This window comes from Triticum urartu, chromosome 5A (genome assembly GCF_056163025.1).
Source record: "Triticum urartu cultivar PI428250 chromosome 5A, HENAU_Tu73, whole genome shotgun sequence".
Taxonomy (NCBI): Eukaryota; Viridiplantae; Streptophyta; class Magnoliopsida; order Poales; family Poaceae; genus Triticum; species Triticum urartu.
In genome coordinates this window covers 341,517,252-341,538,028 of record NC_141877.1, presented here as the reverse complement: position 1 = coordinate 341,538,028, position 20,777 = coordinate 341,517,252, and positions in this window count along the sequence as shown.

Below are 20,777 nucleotides of genomic sequence, written 5' to 3'. Positions count from 1 at the left end.
AGCCGACTGGCGAGACCCCGTTCTTCCTCGTCTATGGAGCGGAGGCTGTTCTCCCTCACGAGGTCAGGCATCACTCCGCATGGGTCCTGGCATTCGACGAGGCTCAGCAGGACGCCATGCGGGGGACGGATCTCGTGCTGGGGGAGGAACGCCGTCGGGAAGCTGCACTGCGAGCGACAAGGTATCAACAGGCGCTACGACGATACCACAACCGCAACATCCGCCCCAGGACCCTTGAGGTAGGGGATCTCGTGCTCAGACGGGTTCTCTCCAGGGAGGGGCTGCACAAGCTCTCTCCCATGTGGGAGGGCCGGTTCAAGGTTGTTCATGTTTCCAGGCCTGGCTCCGCGCGCTTGGAGACTCCGGAGGGAGTACCCATCCAGAACGCATGGAACATTCAACATCTCCGGAGGTTCTACCCCTGAGCGAGGCCTAGCGCCTGGGAAAGGTCCGGCGCCTGTGAAGAAGGCCAATGCTTGTGAAGCTATCGCGTTTTGGGAAAGGCCCGGTGCCTGTGAAGAAGGCCAATGCCTGTGAAGCTATCGCGTTTTGGGAAAGGCCCGGTGCCTATGAAGAAGGCCAATGCCTGTGAAGCTATCGCGTTTTGGGAAAGGCCCGGTGCCTGTGAAGAAGGCCAATGCCTGTGAAGCTATCGCATTTTGGGAAAGGCCAGGTGCCTGTGAAGAAGGCCAATGCCTGTGAAGCTATCGCATTTTGGGAAAGGCCCGGTGCCTGTGAAGAAGGCAAACGCCTGTGAAGCTCGCCGCCCGTGACACTCTCACGTAATAATGAGTGGGGCTGTACACACCTCGGAGTCTCCGGAGTGCCGCCCTTGGGCCTCGGGGGCTCCCGCCCACGCCCAGTGGCAGCACTTAGCTCCGCGTTGGTGAGAAGTTGTCGAAGACTAGAATAGGTGCCGGACGCGGCTTTTCCATTTGCTTTCTGCAGTTGGCTTGTTTATCCCTGTTTGAAGTCTTATTGGAGTTGTTGGCGTTCCTGGCTTGTGACTCTCTGTCTTTTTCACTCGCTTGCCTCGTTTTCTCTCGCACAAGTCTCGCGAGGGAGGTTCGCGAGCGCCCTCGCGAGCGTCTTCTGCCCCGATCGTCTGGAGCTTTCCTGTCTGAGTCCTCTGCGGGAGCACCCCTCCCCGTCCATGCCTCACGGGCATCGCGACACGAACGCAGGACCTAGGCTGATCGCCCCCGCTGCCGGGACCAAAGGTTACCCCTCTAACTAATCCTTGCAGGGCATGAAGCGCACGGCGAGGCCTCAGCTTCGGGAGGCGAGGGTCGCGTCAAGCTCCACCAAGCTCAAATGACTCCCGCACATGGACACGCAGCACGGAAACATGGCACATAAATGGCAAAAGCAACGCGACACTTGACAGCAACAGTTCTAACACGCCCCCACGGGGCCCTGTACTACCTTCTTCTTACGCAGGAAAGGAAGGAAACAAAATGGACACGACCTGTCCAACACCAATCTACAGCAAAAGCTCGAGCTGCTCCTGGGGCTCAGGCAGACGCCTCCTCTCGCTTCACCAGGGCGCGGCGGTGGGTGGACCCTCTGCCTTCACCCAGGCGGGCGCGACGGCGCGGGGGCTGGTCGCGGCCACTACTGGAGGAGCTGCTGCCTGAGGAAGAGTCGCCGAAGCTTGGCGAGCCCCGAGCACCGCCGCCGGCACACCTGGTGCTGTCTTCATCCTGGTCGGTGCCGGGGCTGGGCAGGCGGCCGCGGTCACCGTCTTTGGGGCAACACCCAGCACGGCGACCATCTTCCCCAAACACCCTCACGTAGAGGGTGGCGTCGCCATCGAACTTGAAGTGCAGGGTGCACCGCTGACTCAGGCCGCACGCGCGGGCAAACGTTTGCCAGCCGCGAGTCAGGGCCCCATTTCCGGAAGCGGAGACCTCCAGTGAAGCCCAGAAGGCCCTGCTGCAGCAACCATCCGCCTGGAGCCAGAAGCCGCACCGGGCGTTGGCCGGCAGTTCACCTACGAAGAAGCGGGGGAGCTGGAGCCAGGCGCTGGTCGGGTCCGCCGACCACACGACGAACTCCGGCAGCACCTCCGCCGAGCGAAAGCGCAGCCTGGGGGGCCGCGCAGTCACGACATGCCTCCCCTCGGCAACCGAGCGCTCACCACCGCGTAGGGAGCCGCCTCCGTGGCCGCGGGAAGCCGCTGCGGGGACCGCGGGATGCTTGCGAGGACGACCCCGACCGCGCTTGGCCGGGGAGGGGGGGAGTCGGGCACTGCCTGGCGGGCTTTTCCCTTCTCTGCGGCCGAGAATCTCTCCGGAGCCATGAGAACGGCGAGTGGCCAAGAAGAAGAAGGGAGTAGCATAAAGGGGTGAACTGAAGAAGCTCACGCAGCCCCGTACTTATAGCCGGGGAAGGCCAACCGCCGAGCACCACGACCTCAGGTAATCATGACCCATATCTCTGCATGTAGGGACTTGTCGAGCCGTGCGGTCGCCGATGCGTCATGGGGAAGCGCAGACGCCCACGCCCAATCAACCGCCACATGGCGCCCAAGGCCGCAGGCTGTTAGGGCCCGCGGCGCTTCGTGCTTGCCCCTTCGCTTCTCTGCTAAGCCAAGCCCGCGCGCACCTTGGGCCCGGGGGCTACTGTCGGCGTTCTGGGAACGGGGCTCCCCAGACTTGCTTGTCTGCGGCCTGCGGCGTGGCTCAGGTGGGGGCCCAGCACAACACGTCTTCATCGGCCCAAGCTCAAGACCCTCGCGAGGGGCCAAGCCTCGCGGGGCGGACGACAGGAATCTTCCTCAAGAGCGGCCTCATCAGGTAGGCTCGCGAGGAGGCGGAGAGATCAATGCAAGGGTACCTCACGAGGATCCGATGACACAAGCCATGAAGATCAAGGCCAAGCGGGCGCCAGCTTGCGCAGGGTCCTTGTTTCCCCTTTGGTGCAAAGGGGGCAAGCACAGGCCAAGGCATTGGGCAAAGGTTACCATTCCGGTGCAACGAGACCAAGACCAGCCGGACGGCCGGACGGAGGTCACCGTGGAGCCCAAGACGGCGTCATCACCAGTGCTTTTGGCAGCCGAAGACCACCTTTGGTTAGGATAACTTGTACTGGATGTTCCCCTTCAAAATGGCCAATTGTTGGCGCCCTTCCCGCTCAATTATTCGGGGAGAGGCCCAGGGCCTCTATAAATAGAGCTAGCCTCCACAAAGAAGGGAGAGAGGGGGAAAGAAAAGGAAAGAGAGGAGAAACCCAGTAGAGACTAGGTAGAACACACCGCACCAGCTCAAGAACACCCCTCGTGAGGCTATTCTTTCCCTGTATTGTTCATCGTCAGCCCAAGAGGCAATCCACCACCACCACACTGGAGTAGGGTATTACACCACAACGGTGGCCCAAACCAGTATAAACCTCGTGTCTCTTGTGTTGTTCATCATTTTCATCTTAGTTCGCACGAGAGGATCGGACGTAGATCGGTAGGGGAGAGATCTCCGCACGCACCCCAGTGTTCGAACCTCAAGGGTCTGCCAGAACCCGAAATCCGACAATACTCAGCTACATTGTTAGTACAAGGGAACATTAAATGGAGGACATAACAAACTTGTCACCTCTTGGGGAAGTTAGTATGACTCTAGCCCCCGAGCCCTCCAACTGTCTGGATCCATCAAAGTGAATAGTCCAGTACGTATTATCTGGCTTTTCCTCTGGTGCCTGCAACTCTGTCCAATCATTAATGAAATCCACAAGTGCTTGGGATTTGATCGCTGTGCGAGGTATATATTTGAGCCCGTGAGGTCCAAGCTCAATAGCCCACTTGGCAATCCGGCCAGTTGCTTCTCTGTTTTGAATAATATCTCCCACAGGGGCTGAACTGACCACTGTGATAGGATGGCCCTGGAAATAATGTTTAAGCTTCTGGCTTGCCATAAATACTCCATATACCAGCTTCTGCCAATGTGGATACCTCTGCTTTGATTCAATGAGCACCTCACTGATATAATAAACCGACCGTTGAACCGGATACTCCTTTCCAACTTCCTTGTGCTCCACCACAATAGCCACGCTAACAGCTCAGGCATTAGCAGCCACATGTAGCAATAACGGCTCTTTATCGATCGGGGCTGCAAGCACAGGCGGTTCAACTAGCTGCCTCTTCAGACCCTCAAACGCTTTATCAGCCGCCTCGCTCCAGACAAAATCATCTGTTTTCTTCAGCATCTGATATAAAGGAATAGCCTTCTCCCCAAGACGACTGATAAACCGGCTCAAAGCCGCAATCCGGCCGGCCAATTATTGAACGTCATTGATACACGTCGGTTTGGCCAAAGATGTGATTGCTGAGATTTTTTCGGATTAGCCTCAATACCTCTGTTCGATACCAGAAATCCCAAGAGTTTGCCTGCCGGGACACCAAAGACACACTTTTCCGGATTGAGCATCATCTTGTAAACCTGGAGGTTGTCAAAGGTTTCTCTCAAATCATCTATCAATGTTTCCTCCTTTCTGGATTTGATCACAATATCATCCACATATGCATGAACATTATGCCCAATTTGCTTATGAAGACAATTTTGAACACAACGTTGATAAGTCGCCTGGGCACTCTTAAGCCCAAAGGGCATGGAGACATAGCAGAAGGCTCCAAAGGGAGTGATGAAAGCTGACTTCTCCTGGTCCTTAACTGCCATTTTGATCTGATGATAACCAGAGTAAGCATCCAGAAAACACAAACGGTCACAACCCGTCGTAGCATCAATGATCTGATCAATAGGAGGGAGGGCAAAGGGGTCTGCAGGACAAGCTTTATTCAAGTCTGTGTAATCTACACACATATGCCAAGTGCCGTTTTTCTTAAGAACCAGCACCGGATTAGCCAACCACTCTGGGTGAAAGACCTCCACGATAAACCCTGCGGCCAACAACCGAGCTACCTCTTCACCGATAGCCTTGCGCCTTTCTTCATTGAAGTGGCGGAGAAACTGCCGGACCGGTTTAAACTTAGGATCAATATTAAGTGTGTGCTCAGCGAGTTCCCTTGGTACACCTGGCATGTCAGAAGGTTTCCATGCAAAGATCTCCCCGTCCTCACGGATGAACTCGATGAGCGCGCTTTCCTATTTGGGATCCAGGTTAGCGCTGATACTAAACTGTTTGGATGAATCGCTAGGAACGAAATCAACCATCTTAGTATCTGTGGTCGATTTAACCTTTAATGCTGGATCGTGTTTCGTAGTTGGCTTTTTCAAAGAAGTCATATCTGCTGGATCAAGTTGGTCTTATAAAACTTCAGCTCCTCTGTGGTGCAAACCGACTCAGCATAAGCCACATCACCTTCCTCACATTCTAAAGCGATCTTCCTGCTCCCATGTACTGTGATGGTCCCCTTATGACTTGGCATTTTAAGCTGCAAATAAACATAACACGACCTTGCCATGAACTTAGCGTAAGCCGGCCGCCCAAACAAAGCGTGATACGGACTTTTGATTTTCACCACCTCAAAAGTCAATGTTTTTGATCTTGAATCATGATCATCTCCAAAAGCCACCTCTATGGCTATCTTTCCCACTGGATATGCAGACTTACCAGGCACCACACCGTGAAAAACAGTGTTTGACAGTTTAAGATTCTTATCTGTCAACCCCATACAGCGGAATGTATCATAATATAGAATGTTGATACTACTTCCCCCGTCCATGAGTACCTTAGTGAACTTGTATCCCCCAACTTGAGGGGCCACCACTAAAGCTAGATGACCCGGATTGTCAACCGGGGGGGGGGGGGGGGGTGATCCTCTCTACTCCACAAAATGGGCTGCTCGGACCAGCGCAAATACTGAGGCACCGCCGGTTCAACAGAGTTTACTGCCCTCTTGTGAAGCTTCTGATCACGCTTACACAAGCTAGTGGTGAAGACATGATACTACCCACTATTTAACTGCTTAGGATTGCTCTGATAACCCGACTGCTGCTGCTGCTGGCTTCCCTGATGGTTGTAACCTCCCTAGTTGCCCTGATTCCCTTGATTGTTGTATCCAGTTTGATTGCCCTAAAATCCTGAACCGGAACTGCCACCTCCGTAAGCCGGCCCGTGGAAACCACCTCCTAAACCGCCGGGCGGGCCATTGTCATACTGAAACATATTGGAGTTCTTAAAATCCCGCATGATATAGCAATCCTTCCAAAGATGCGATGTTGGCTTCTCTTTGGATCCATGCTTTGGACATGGTTGATTTAACAGGTGCTCCAAATTGGGGCCTGCACCGCTGCCTCTCTGGGGCTGCTTACCCTTACGACGCTGACCATTCTCTTGTGCGTTGGTGTTAGCCACAAAGTCCAAACTGTTATCGGCCTTGCGCTTACCATTGTTGCCATGGCTGGCCGGATTATGCTGCTGCCCCTTGGTGTTGCCATTCTTTTTCCCCTTCCCCAGTTTGTCCTCCTCTGAGTCAGGGTCGTTGGTAATATCCGAATCGGCGTATTTAACCAAAGCGGCCATAAGCGTGGACATATCATTGCAGTGACGTTTGAGCCTTCCTAACTTCTGTTTGACCGGCAAAAACGGTAATTGCCCTCCAATGTTAGTACTGCGGTGTCTGCATTGATACGATCCGATGAATGCAAAATTGCCGAGACCCGCTTTACCCAATGGGTCGTGGAATCTCCCTCCTCTTGGACACAAGCGGCCAGATCCACAATTGACATGGGTTGCTTACAAGTATCTTTGAAGTTCTGGATAAACCGGTGCTTCAATTAGGCCCATGATCCGATAGAGTTAGTGGGTAAGCTCTTCAACCAAGTACGAGCTGTTCCTTCCAACATCATGGTGAAGTATTTGAAGGAAATATGCCCTAGAGGCAATAATAAAGTTATTATTTATTTCCTTATAATCATGATAAATGTTTATTATTCATGCTAGAATTGTATTAACCGGAAACATAATACATGTGTGAATACATAGACAAACAAAGTGTCACTAGTATGCCTATACTTGACTAGCTCGTTAATCAAAGATGGTTATGTTTCCTAACCATAAACAATGAGTTGTTATTTGATTAACGAGGTCACATCATTAGTTGAATGATCTGATTGACATGACCCATTCCATTAGCTTAGCACCCGATCGTTTAGTGTGTTGCTATTGCTTTCTTCATGACTTATACATGTTCCTGTAACTATGAGATTATGCAACTCCCGTTTACCGGAGGAACACTTTGGGTGCTACCAAACATCACAACGTAACTGGGTGATTATAAAGGAGCATTACAGGTGTCTCCAAAGGTAGATGTTGGGTTGGCGTATTTCGAGATTAGTATTTGTCACTCCGATTGTCGGAGAGGTATCTCTGGGCCCTCTCGGTAATGCACATCACATAAGCCTTGCAAGCATTGCAACTAATGAGTTAGTTGCGAGATGATGTATTACAGAACGAGTAAAGAGACTTGCCGGTAACGAGATTGAACTAGGTATTGGATACCGACGACCGAATCTCGGACAAGTAACATACCGATGACAAAGGGAACAACGTATATTGTTATGCGGTCTGACCGATAAATATCTTCGTAGAATATGTAGGAGCCAATATGGGCATCCAGGTCTCGCTATTGGTTATTGACCGGAGACATGTCTCGGTCATGTCTACATTGTTCTCGAACCCGTAGGGTCCGCACGCTTAAGGTTACGATGACAGTTATATTACGAGTTTATGCATTTTGATGTACCGAAGGTTGTTCGGAGTCCCAGATGTGATCACGGACATGACGAGGAGTCTCGAAATGGTCGAGACGTAAAGATTGATATATTGGAAGCCTATGTTTGGATGTCGGAAGTGTTCCGGGTGAAATCGGGATTTTACCGGAGTACCGGGAAGGTTACCGGAACCCCCCGGGAGCTAAATGGGCCATGATGGGCCTTAGTGGAAAAGAGAAGAGGCAGCCCTACATGGGCTGCACGCCTCCCCCTTCCCCTAGTCCTATTAGGACTAGGAGAGGTGGCCGACCCCCTCTCTATCTTTTACCCCTCCGCGAATCCTATTCCAACTAGGATTGGGGGGGGGGGGGAATCCTACTCCCAGAGGGAGTAGGACTCTCCTGGCGCACCCCTTGTGGCCGGCCAGCCTTCCCCCCCTTTGGTCCTTTATATACTGAGGTAGAGGCACCCTAGAACACACAAGTTGATCCCCGTGATCTATTCCTTAGCCGTGTGCGGTGCCCCCTGCCAACATAGTCCTCGATAATACTGTAGCGGAGTTTAGGCGAAGCCCTGCTACTGTAGTGCATCAAGATCGTCACCACGCCGTCGTGCTGACGGAACTCTTCCCCGACACTTTGCTGGATCGGAGTCCGGGGATCGTCATCGAGCTGAACGTGTGCTCGAACTCGGAGGTGCCGTAGTTTCGGTGCTTGATCGGTTGGATCGTGAAGACGTACGACTACTTCCTCTACGTTGTGTCAGCGCTTCCGCAGTCAGTCTGCGTTGGGTACGTAGACAACACTCTCCCCCCTCGTTGCTGTGCATCACATGATCTTGTGTGTGCGTAGGAAAATTTTGAAATTACTACGAAACCCAACAGTATTTAGCACATACCGCTTCATCCACATCCAACATCTCCATTGCCATCTCGTAGCTTTCAACCCACGCCTCTGGTTGTAGATCGGCGGTATAATTGGGTACCTTACGAGGTACTTTGAAATCCTAGGGCAGTCTCACATTACGCAAAGCGGGGGTAAGGCACGGCACCCCTAAGGAACTGAATACCACCCCCGGTTCGACTGAGGCAGTGGGGTGAACTGGAGTAGGTTGACGGGCTCCGTGCAGAGCTGCTAACTCGGCCTCCCGACATGCACGACCATGATCCACCACATCCTGTGCATTGGCACCTCCCCCTGCCGGGTTGTGTCCTCGCGGCGAGTTACGGCGACGTGCACTGCTTGACACAGCCGGTTCATCCTCAACGTGCCTGCTGTAGCTCCGGCTTGGACGGGGGGTTGGAATGAATCCTTTCACGACTATGCGAATATGCCTGCTGCTGGTTTAGAGCTGTTTGAAGGAGATCTTTGGCTCGTCGTGCTTCAACCGCAACTGGTGACTCGCCGTCGGTTGGGAGGGCTGCTAACCATGAAGCGGCGGCCACAATGTTGTCCAACGGGTTGGAGTAATGCCCGGGAGGTGTTGGAACATATTGTGGCACAATGTTATTCTGACGAGGCGGATCCATCGTGCCTGGCTGGACCGGCACTCCTGTTCCTGGTGCCTCCATCCGGTTTAATATTGGCTGGTTACTAGTTCCTGTTCCTGGCGTATTGAAGAGATTTCGTGGCTCATAACCCGACGGGAGATGCGATCGGTACCTTCTTCTCATGAATTCTTCGGAAGCGTTCTGATCCAGCCTAATCCAGTAGGCCTGAGCTTCCAACTCGGCCCGTTCTGTAGCCATCCTAGCGTTCTCTGCCGCTAGGTCCGCTTTAGCCCGAGCTATCTGATCCTTCACCTTTGCAATCTCTGCGTTGTGCTGATCCCGGGCTGCTGCATCCACCTCTGCGGTCATCATTGTTGCCAAAGCGTCGAACAAGTCAGACAGGACTTGAGCCGGAGGCTGTGCAAAGCTTCCTGCCCCCGCCGGCGTGGCCGTTGTTGAACCCGAGAGTATTGCTATGACAGTTGATGAGTGAGGCGCCGACTATGTATCGGCCATGAAGATAACGGCCCGGTTTGGCAGATCAGGGGAGTCCGAAATATTGTTGCCCTTGGATCCTCCACTAATCCGGCCATCCTGCAACTGATAGAGCGATTCGGTCTCTCCAGAAGACTCGTCATCGGAACAAACAATGGTTTCTCCATCGGATGCCGGTCCGTCCTCGTATTCTGCTCCATGGATGACACCTACAAAAACATGCTTCATCACAGGCTGAACCGGATAAGGGCTTGCACGTTGAGCCGTCTCGATGATGTTGGTGCAGGTGTCCGGCTCAGGGGCCGGTTCGCCAATCTTGCCGATGAAGACGTGAATCCCACCAAAGGGGACCCGGTACCCGTATTCGATTGAATCGGCCTCGGGACCCCATCCTGCGTTGTCGATGTAGAGCTTGCCGTGACGACTCTTCGTCATCCGGCCCACAGCGTATCCCTTGAGTTCATCAAAGCTGCCCTTCAAGAACTCGAAACCATCGTGCGATAGCACCATGGTGGGCGCCAACTGTCGTGGGTTTGTCACGGCAGATGTCCTTGTGAAAGGACTTAGTTGTGGAGCCATCGCAACGGGTTAGCTTAAAGGGGTTAAACCGGACAAGGGGACACGAGGATTTTATACTAGTTCGGCCCCTTCGATGAAGGTAAAAGCCTACGTCTAGTTATGATTGGTATTGCTAGGGTACGAAGGCCAGGGAGCGAATCTGCTTTGTTCTGGCTCTCGAGTTGTTGTCTGTCCCTCTAAACCGCTGCCGGGTCGTCCCTTTATATACACAGGTTGACGCCCACTGGTTTACAGAGTCTCGAAGCCGGATCATAAACGTGTCCGGTTCGGTCTCTACACTTCCTATCTTACAAAGCAAGTTTACACAATTAAGTCGGTTTACATCTACAGGCCTTAACTCGCCTCTGGGCCTTGGGCCTTCATAAAGCACTATCATTCTTACGTCTTCATGGGCTTCCAATCTTCATAAAGCTAATCCGACTACTCCTGGCCAGTTTACATCCAGTAGTAATATCCCCAACAAGACTGGAGCAGGCCGACGAGGAGCTCGGCTAGGCGAGGAAGCAGCTGGAAGACCAGCAAGGTATGTATTGACTCGCTGTGTATTTGGAAAGAATAAATGATGTATATTGACCGTAGTGTCATGATATGTGTAGGAGCGACGACAGAGGTGGATGCCCTTAAAAAGGCCCTAGCCGAAGCCGAGGGCAAAGCTGTCAAGGAGTAGGCCGCTCGCAAGAAGCTAAAGGCCAGGCTGAACGAGGTTCAGCAAGAGCTCCAAGATGTTGTGAAGAAGTATGAGGCCTTGGAGGGAGATGCTTCGGCTCGAGAGGCCGAACTCTCAAAGGCTCGCCAAAGCGCGGAAGCAGCCCGGGTTGAAGCCTAGGGCGCCCTCCAAGAGATCCAGGAGTCCAAGAAGATCGCAGCGGGTAAGGCATTTAGTATGCAAAGCAAGTATGTGAAGAAGAAATATTCCCTACTAACCCGGATTCGGAGTTCTCCAGGGGCATTTACAGATCTGCCCCGCAGTGTGTCCGACACCGCGGAGTTCTTCCGGGCCAAAGAAGGGAGCTCAACAAAGAAATTGTTCTGGTTGCAATACCTTGCGCCAGAGCATCCCGTGCCCTTCATCGACCAGCTAAAACAGCTGGTTGAGCTGCATAGGGTGTCCGAACTGGCCATGAAGGATTTGCTAATCCGACTGTGGCCTGCCGAAGCTATGCCCGGCAGCTACTTCGGGCTTGTGAAGCGGCTGGTGAACGCCTGTCCTCGGCTAGACGTCGTCAAGCGATCGGCCTGCATTGAAGGTGCACGCATGGCCTTCGCCCGCGTCAAGGTGTGGTGGGCGAAGATGGACGCCGTCAAGCTGATGACCGAAGGGCCGCCAGAGGGTAAGGAGCACCGCACGCCCGAGCGGTATTTTGCGTATGTACTGGAGGGGTCTCGCATTGTAGCAACACAATGTGCGCAAGACATTATTTTCGAATGAATACATTCATGTTGTCTTTGCCTTGTATAAAATTGCTATGTAATATAATATTTTGTTAAAAAATTTCTCCTCCTGTGCGGCCGTGTTATGTGAAATCTGAGAGTTGGCCAGTCGTCGGCTTCTGCCCCCACGTAGGAAATACGGGGGTGTTCGGGATATAATCTAAGCACTCTTGATCCAATTGTTTGGTCCTTGAAGGAGGTGTTTAGCGCGACGAACCAAACAATCGGACTATGCGGCTTTAGCACCCTCACTTAGCCATAGGAGTTTGACAATAGAAATATAGGCGCAACCCCTAGTATCCGGACTAGGAAGTTGTAAACACTTGATCGGGTAAGTACCGATCCCTCGCATAATGCGGAAAAAATCTCTAAGGATTTGAGACCTCCAAAGAGCTGAGCGGCTCTCACTGCATCATGACAGTCAGTTTTTGGCTTTCTCTATTGAGGTGCTCACTTGGGTAAACCAGGGCACAATCGCAGTAGTTCTCCCTTTACTACCCTAGCCGATACCGTGCAACGTAAGGTAGTAAGCACAGGAGCCGGGCAACCCAACTATTGACCAAAGACATGATTTGGAGCCAATGCATATAGTGCTAAATTCGGGGTGCCGAACTATACTGTAAAGTGTTTGGACTTTTGTTGCCATGTTGTGGGGCGCTATGAAGCCCCTGGCAAATTGAAACGCACCAGAGTGTACGGGTGTTATCTGATAAAGTTGCCAGAAAAGAAAAGGCAAAAAAGGAAGAAAAAGAAGAACAAATGGTAGGCTAGACCCGTAAAATTTGGGCCGCAAACTGTTTCTATTATAATTTCCTTGGTGCGTTAAAGCGCATTTATACAAGTAGTGCGATAAGCAGGAGGCTATTTACTATGCCTTAACCAAGGGAGAGCTGCGCGTGGGCCCTGAAAACAGGTAAAAGGGATCGTTAAAGAAACCACCTAAAGATTCCCCAGTACGTCCATGCTTCTTGTCGCCTTGGTGTTTTTATCCTTCGAAAAGAATCAGTGGTCAAGCCGCCCGAAAAGGCATGTAAAGAAAAAAGGAAGAAAGAAAGAAAAAAGAAATAGTGAAATTATGTGTGTCCGGGGCGGTCGAGCCGTATTGCAGATCACAAGCCGATTATGCCTCCATCCGTGTCCATGGTATTTTTAGTGCGTAATTATGTACGCGCGGTACAATTGCCGCACTTGGTCAGGAATGGGACGGAGGTCAAATTGCTAGTCGATCTCTTGACGAGCCGAGCTGTCCTTCTGCAGAATGGTTCGGACTCTCTTGCGGGGGATCGGTCGCCGAATTTGAGGTTCTGCTTGAAAAGGCCGCCCTGTACCTCTGCTGCTAAGGCAGCGGTGTGCTCCTCGGTACGGAGGGAGTGTTCCGTGTTTCCATTGTCTGTTATGACGCCGCGTGGTCCGGGCATCTTGAGCTTGAGATAAGCATAGTGTGGCACCACATTGAATTGAGCAAATGCGGTTCGTCCGAGCAGTGCGTGGTAGCCGCTGCGAAAGGGGATGATATCGAGGATTAACTCCTCACTTCGGAAGTTATCCAGCGATCCGAAGACAACCTCTAGTGTGATTGAGCCCGTGCAGCAGGCCTCTACACCCGGTATGACTCCCTTAAAGGTAGTCTTTGTGGGCTTGATCCGCGATGGGTTAATGCCCATTTTGCGCATTGTATCCTGATAGAGCAAGTTGAGGCTGCTGCCACAGTCCATCAGGACTCGCGTCAGGTGAAACCCATCAATTATTGGGTCCAGGACCAGTGCGGCTGAACCGCCATGACGAATACTGGTCGGATGATCCCGGCGATCAAAAGTGATCGGGCATGACGACCCTGGGTTAAATTTTGGGGCGACTGGCTCTATCGCATAGACGTCCCTGAGCGCGCGCTTGCGCTCCCTCTTGGGGATGTGGGTAGCGTATATCATGTTCACCGTTTTGACCTGAGGGGGAAACTTCTTCTGTCCCCCTGTGTTCGGCGGCCGGGGCTCCTCGTCGTCGTCTTCACTTTGTGATCCCTTATCCTTATTTTCGGCATTTAACTTACCGACCTGTTTAAAAACCCAACAATCTCTGTTGGTATGATTGGCTGGTTTGTCTAGGGTGCCATGAATCTGGCACGGACGATCAAGTACGTGATCCAAGCTAGATGTGCCCGAAATGTTCTTTTTGAACGGCTTCTTCCGCTGATCGGACTTAGAGCCACTGAATCTGGCATTGACCGCCGTATCCTCGGTGTTGTCATTGTTGTTTCGATGCTTGTATCTGTTGCGTCGGGACTTGTCGTTGCTATTTTTAGCTTCAGGGGTGCTGGCGTCGCTTGCATTGTTTTTGCTACAGGCCAGCCAACTATCCTTGCCCGCACAAAAGTGGGTCATGAGTGCCATGAGGGCCGCCATGGATTTTGGCTTCTCTTGGCCGAGGTGGCGGGCGAGTCATTCGTCACGGATGCTGTGTTTAAAGGCCGCTAGGGCTTCGGCATCCGGACAGTCGACGATCTGGTTCTTTTTAGTTAAGAACCTAGTCCAGAATTTCCTGGCGGACTCTTTGGGCTGTTGGACTATATGGCTTAAGTCGTCAGCGTCCGGAGGTCGAACATATGTACCTTGGAAGTTATCAAGGAAGGCTTCTTCCAAGTCCTCCCAGCTGCCGATGGAATTTTTGGGCAGGTTGTTCAACCAGTGTCGGGCTGGTCATTTGAGTTTTAGGGGGAGGTATTTGATGGCATGAAGGTCATCGCCGTGGGCCATATGAATATGGAGGATGAAGTCTTTAATCCATACCGCGGGGTCTGTGGTTCCATCGTATGATTCTATATTCATGGGTTTGAACCCTTCTGGGAATTCATGTTTCATGACTTCGTCAGTGAATCAATGAGGGTGTGCGGCACCTCTTTATCGGGCCGTATCGCAACGTAGCTCTGATGGAGTCCGTCTACGGCTTTCAGCCCGCGCATGACTTGGTTTGTCACGTCCGAATAGATGGCTGTCGTTGCGTGTCGAGGCACGTCCTCGCGATCCATAGATCGATTTGGTATGTCCTGCTTTATTGTCCAGGTCCTGCCGAAGGTCATATGTATGACCGTGAGCTGGTTTACCTCTGCCTTTACGATGAGGCGGGGCGGGCTGGTATTCGGCTTGAGTTACCGTTTTATCTCGACCACGTGGTGGTCGGCCAGCCGTATTACGTGATGGTGGTATGTGTTCCGACGCCTCTTCATTGAACTGAGGTAGCAATTTGTGCTTCGGGTAGCTTTTGGCTGGGCGCTTGAGGCCGTATTATTCGGCTGCTAGGACATCGGTCCATTTGTCGTTGAGCAGATCTTGGTTAGCTTGAAGTTGCTACTGCTTCTTTTTCAGGCTCCTTGCAGTGGCTACTAGCTGGCGCTTGAAGCGCTCCTGCTCAAGAGGTTCCTCAGGCACGATGAAATCCTCAGTGCCGAGGCTCGCCTCATCCTCGGATTGCGGAAGATAACTACCGTCCTCCGAGTCTTCGTGCATGGCCTGTTTACCAGGGCTAACCTGCCCATCCTCCCATTCATCCTGTTCAGTGGTTGCGTCAATGGGGTCTTCATTGTCTTTGGCACCTTCCAGAGTGTTATCTTCTCTTCTGCTGGTGTTGCTGTCTTTACTACGGCGTGACTTAGAGCGGCGCCACTGGCACCGGCGCTTTGATTGTATCTTAGAAGGTTTATCCTCAGCTGGATCTTCCTTGTCATCGCCGCTATTCTCCTTTGGTGCATCCACCATGTATACATCATACAAGGAAGTGGCCATCCAGCGTCCGGTGAACGATGGGTTCTGGGCCTCTTCTTCTCCGGCATCGTCGTCCATACCTTCGATGTCGTCAGAGCCGTAATCAAGCATGTCAGTTAAGTCTTCAACAGTGGCTATGAAGTGGGAGGTGGGTGGGAAGTGAAATTCTCTATCATCAGCCTCCGGTTCGAGCCGGACACAATCCGGCTGTGAGCCTCCTACTAAACATAGTGCTCTTAACGAGTTTAGCACGTCGCCCAGAGGTGAGTGCCGGAAGATGTCTGTGGTGCTGAATTCGGCGATCGATGACCGATCATGCTCGACATGCGCGGACGCACATAATTCGGAACTTATAACCGGAAACGAGTCTGTAGCTCCGGTGACACAGATGTTACTTGAAGTTAAGTCTGTGTGCGGCTCCAACACTGAAGGGGGGGGGGTTCTGTGGCTTCCGAGGCGGGGTTGAGCTTCCTGTCCTCGGATGGCGTGACCTGCTCCGGATCTAAGGCCAGAGCGGTTTCAGGTGCAATTTCCTGGGTATGGCCCGATGACAGATCTAAGTCATGTTCATCGTGGTGGCCGGGAGCGGCTGCCGTGGTCTCGAATCCGTCAAAGATCAAGTCTCCACGGACATCTGCGACGTAGCTCAAGCTTCCGAATCTGACCTGGTGGCCAGGGGCGTAGCTTTCGATCTGCTCCAGATGGCCAAGCGAGTTGGCCCGCAGTGCGAAGGCGCCGAACACGAAGATTTGTCCGGGGAGGAAGACTTCTCCTTGGACATCGTTGTAGATGATTGAAGCAACCATCAAACTTTTTGAGGACGGCACAGTGGAACTCTTAATGAAAGCACCAATGTCGGAGTCAAAACTGACGGATCTCGGGTAGGGGGTCCCGAACTGTGCGTCTAAGATCGATGGTAACAGGAGACGGGGGACACAATGTTTACCCAGGTTCGGGCCCTCTCTATGGAGGTAATACCCTACTTCCTACTCAATTGATCTTGATGAATATGAATATTACAAGAGTTGATCTACCACGAGATCATAATGGCTAAACCCTAAAGGTCTAACCTGGCTATGATTATTCGGGGGGGGGGGGGTATCTACAGACCTAGCCCTCCGGTTTATATAGACACAGGAGGGATCTAGGGTTACATAATGTCAGTTATAGAGAAAGGAATCTTCATAGTCAGTCACCAAGCTTGCCTTCCGCGCCAAGGAGAGTCCCATCCGGACACGAGTAGAGTCTTTGGTCTTCGTATCTTCACAGCCCATCAGTCCGGCCCATATCCAATAGATCGGACACCCGAAGACCCCTTAGTCCAGGACTCCCTCAAGGGGGCTGCCCCTTTCCTTTCTCCTCTCCTCCACTTCCTTCTCTCCTACTCCTACTACATGGAAGGGGGGAATCCTACTCCCAGTGGGAGTAGGACTCCCCTAGGGCGCGCCATAGAGAGGGCCGGCCCCTCCCCTCCTCTACTCCTTTATATACGGGGGAGGGGGGCACCCCATAGACGCACAAGTTGATCATTAATCTCTTAGCCGTGTGCGGTGCCCCCTCCACCATAATCCACCTCGGTCATATTGTAGTGGTGCTTAGGCAAAGCCCTGTTCCGGTAGCATCATCATCACAGTCATCACGCTGTCGTGCCGACGAAGCTCTCCCTTGACACTCTGCTGGATCGTGAGTTCGTGGGACGTCACCGAGCCAAACGTGTGCAGATCACGGAGGTGCCGTACTTTCGGTACTAGGATCGGTCAATCGTGAAGACGTACGACTACATCAACCGCGTTGTCATAACACTTCCGCTTACGGTCTACGAGGGTACGTAGACAACACTCTCCCCTCTCGTTGCTATGCATCACCATGATCTTGCGTGTGCGTAGGATTTTTTTTGAAATTACTGCGTTCCCCAACAGTTTATCCTTTATGCATCTTATTTTTCTTAGTACAGCGGTAGCATTGTAAGATGATCTCTCACTAAATTTCAAGGTACAAGTGTTCTTCCTAAGTATGCACCGTTGCTACAGTTCATCGTGCCGAGACACCACGTGATGATCGGGTGTGATAAGCTCTATGTTCACATACAACGGGTGCAAGCCAGTTTTGCACAAGCATAATACTCGGGTTAAACTTGACGAGTCTAGAATATGCAGATATGGCCTCGGAACACTAAGACCGAAAGGTCGAGCGTGAATCATATAGTAGATATGATCAACATAGTGATGTTCACCATTCAAAACTACTCCATCTCACGTGATGATTGGACATGGTTTAGTTGTTGTGGATCACGTGATCACTTAGATGATTAGAGGGATGTCTACCTTAGTGGGAGTTCTTAACTAATATGAATAATTGAACTTTAATTTATCATGAACTTAGTACCTGATAGTATTTTGCATATCTACGTTGTAGATCAATAGCTCGCGTATAGCTCCCTGTTTTATTTTTTGATATGTTCCTAGAGAAAAATAAGTTGAAAGATGATAGTAGCAATGATGTGGACTAGGTTCGTGATCTGAGGATTATCCTCATTGCTACACAAAAGAATTATGTCCTTGAAGCACCGCTAGGTGACGGACCTATTGCAGGAGCATATGCAGACATTATGAACATTTGGCAAAGCTCGGTATGATGACTACTTGATAGTTTAGTGCACCATGCTTTACGGCTTAGAACCGGAACTCCAAAATGTTTTGAATGCCACGAAACATATACGATGTTCCAAGAGCTGAAATTTGTATTTCAGATTCATGCCCGAGTCGAGAGGTATGAGACCTTTGACAAATACTTTGCCTACAAGATGGAGGAGAATAGCTCAACCAGTGAGCATGTGCTCAGAATGTCTGAGCACTACAATCGCTTGAATCAAGTGGGAGTTAATCTTCCAGATAAGATAGTGATTGACAGAGTTCTCTAGTCACTATCACCAAGTTACTGGAACTTCGTGATGAACTATAATATGCAAGGGATGAGGAAAACGATTCCCCAAGCTCTTCGCGATGCTGAAATCGGCGAAGGTAGAAATCAAGAAAAGTATCAAGTGTTGATGGTTGACGAGACCACTAGTTTCAGGAAAAAGGGCAAGGGAAAGAAAGGGAACTTCAAGAAGAATGGAAAGCAAGTTGCCACTCCCATGAAGAAGACAAAAGCTAGACTCAAGCCTGAAACCGAGTGCTTCTACTACAAAGGAAATGGTCACTGGAAGCGGAACTACCCCCAAATACTTGGTGGATAAGAAGGATGGCAAAGTGAACAAAGGTATATTTGATATACAGATTATTGATGTGTACTTTACTAGTGTTCATAGTAACCCCTAGGTATTTGATAACGATTCAGTTGCTAAGATTAGTAACTCGAAACAGGAGTTACAAAATGAACATAGACTTGTTGAGGGCAAAGTGACGATGTGTGTTGGAAGAGATTCCAAGGTTGATAAGATCACGATCGCATACTCCCTCTACCTTCGGGATTAGTGTTGAACCTAAATAAATGTTATTTGGTGTTTGCGTTGAGCATAATATGATTGGATCATGTTTTTTGCAATACGGTTATTCATTTAAGTCAAAGAATAATTGTTGTTCTGTTTACATGAATAAAAACTTCTATGGTCATACAATTAAAATAAATGGTTTATTGAATCTCGATCGTAGCGATACACATATTTCTAATATTGAAGCCAAAAGATGCAAAGTTAATAATGATAGTGCAACTTATTTGTGGCACTGCCGTTTAGGTCATATTGGTGTAAAGCGCATGAAGTAACTCCATGCTGATGGGATTTTGGAATCACTTGATACTTGCGAACCATGCCTCATGGGCAAGTTGACTAAGACTCCGTTCTCTGGAACAATGGAGCGAGCCACTGACTTATTGGAAATAATACATACTGATGTATACGTTCCGATGAATGTTAAGGCTCGCAGTGGGTATCATTATTTTCTGACCTTCATAGATGATTTGAGCAGATATGGGTATATCTACTTAATGAAACATAAGTCTGAAACATTTGAAAAGTTCAAACAATTTCAGAGTGAAGTGGAAAATCATCTTAACAAGAAAATAAAGTTTCTACAATCTGACCGTGGAGGCAAATATTTGAGTTACGAGTTTGGTATTCATTTGAAACAATGTGGAATGGTTTTGCAACTCACACCACCTAGAACATGACAACGTAAAGGTGTCTCCGAACGTCATAACCGTACTTTATTAGATATGGTGCGATCTATGATGTCTCTTATCGATTTACCACTATCGTTTTGGGGTTATGCATTAGAGACAGCTGCATTCACGTTTAATAGGGCACCATCTAAATCCATTGAGATGACATCGTATGAACTGTGGTTTGTCAAGAAACCTAAGCTATCGTTTCTTAAAGTTTGGGGCTGCGATACTTATGTGAAAAAGCTTCAACCTGATAAGCTCGAACCCAAATTGGAGAAACGTGTCTTTATAGGATACCCAAAGGAAACTGTTGGGTACACCTTCTATCACAGATCCGAAGGCAAAATATTCGTTGCTAAGAATGGATCCTTTCTAGAGAAGGAGTTTCTCTCGAAAGAAGTGAGTGGGAGGAAAGTAGAACTTGATGAGGCAATTGTACCTTCTCCCGAATTGGAAAGTAGTTCATCACAGAAATCAGTTCCAGTGATTCCTACACCAATTAGTGAGGAAGCTAATGATGATGATCATGAAACTTCAGATCAAGTTACTACCGAACCTCGCAGGTCAACCAGAGTACGGTCCGCACCAGAGTGGTACGGTAATCCTATTCTGGAAGTCATGTTACTAGATCATGACGAACCTACGAACTATGAGAAAGCGTTGATGAGCCAGATTCCATGAAAATGGCTTGAGGCCATGAAATCTGAGATAGGATCCATGTATGAGAACAAAGTATGGACTTTGACTGACTTGCCCGATGATCGGTGAGCCATAGAGAATAAATGGATCTTCAAGAAGAAGACTGACGCTGACGGTAATGTTACTGTCTACAAAGCTCGACTTGTCGCAAAAGGTTTTCGACAAGTTCAAGATGTTGACTACGATGAGATTTTCTCACTCGTAGCGATACTTAAGTCTGTCCGAATCATGTTAGCAATTGCCACATTTTATGAAATCTGGCAAAAGAATGTCAAAACTGCATTCCTTAATGGATTTCTTAAAGAAGAGTTGTATATGATGCAACAAGAAGGTTTTGACAACCCTAAAAGTGCTAACAAAGTGTGCAAGCTCCAACAATCCATCTATGGACTGGTGCAACCATCTCGGAGTTGGAATATATGTTTTGATAAAGTGATCAAAGCATATGGTTTTATACAGACTTGCGGTGAAGTCTGTATTTACAAGAAATTGAGTGGGATC